Source organism: Octopus bimaculoides, chromosome 14 (assembly GCF_001194135.2).
Source record: "Octopus bimaculoides isolate UCB-OBI-ISO-001 chromosome 14, ASM119413v2, whole genome shotgun sequence".
In the NCBI taxonomy this organism is placed as follows: domain Eukaryota; kingdom Metazoa; phylum Mollusca; class Cephalopoda; order Octopoda; family Octopodidae; genus Octopus; species Octopus bimaculoides.
Genome location: NC_068994.1, coordinates 40837279 through 40838106, shown reverse-complemented (window position 1 = coordinate 40838106; position 828 = coordinate 40837279). Strand labels below are relative to the sequence as shown.

General features: G+C 45.9%; 1 protein-coding gene and 1 long non-coding RNA gene across 4 annotated transcripts in view; one reads left to right on the top strand and one right to left on the bottom strand.

The window, feature by feature from the left end:
• LOC106878750 (uncharacterized) overlaps positions 1-787 on the bottom strand; it is a 4618-nt gene extending 3831 nt beyond the window's left edge. Inside the window, exon 1 of the long non-coding RNA XR_001410542.1 lies at positions 601-787. This is a non-coding gene — a long non-coding RNA (uncharacterized LOC106878750). The remainder of the gene's footprint in view (positions 1-600) is intronic.
• LOC106872390 (putative protocadherin beta-18) overlaps positions 1-828 on the top strand; it is a 235864-nt gene that overhangs the window by 92326 nt on the left and 142710 nt on the right. The window lies entirely within an intron of this gene.

Sequence of the window (828 nt, the reverse complement as noted above, 5' to 3'; positions counted from 1 at the left end):
CACAACGGTCACCTTCTCGGTGACTGACACAAATACAAATACACACGCACACTTATACTACCACACACACACACACACATACACTGCCAAGGCGGCGAGCTGGCAGAAACGTTAGCACGCCCGACGAAATGCCCAGCGGTATTTCGTCTGCCGCTACGTTCTGAGTTCAAATTCCGCCGAGGACGACTTTGCCTTTCATCCTTTCGGGGTCGATTAAATAAGTACCAGTTACGCACTGGAGTCGATATAATCGACTTAATCCGTTTGTCTATCCTTGTTTGTCCCCTCTGTGTGTAGCCCCTTGTGGGTAGAACACACAGGAACGCTGATACTACAACACGCACACACACACAAACTACTCACACAAACACACACGCACACAAACACACACGCACACACACGCATACACACTACTCACACATACACACACGCACACTGATACTGCCACACACACATACTAATCAAACAAATACACACGCGCGCACATACACAATCTACAACACACATACACACTGACCATCTTCTCACTCTCTTGTCCCAAGAACCTACTTTTGCTATCTCTTTCTACTTCCAGTCACACCAACAATGGAGTTAGCTCACTGTTGCTATCTTTTTCTACTCCCGGTCACTTCAGCAATAGATTTACACACGAGCTGTTGGCGATTTCGTTTCCTTCTTTGGACTTTTCTCTTCTCCTTTTCCGACGAAGCGGTAAGCTAGAAATGTCACGCCTGCTCTTTTCATCAAGCGTCAAGCTAATGCATTTCTTGCTGTCCGTAAATTTTTATTTAAATTGAGTATATGTGTGCGTGTGTGTGTGTGTGTGTG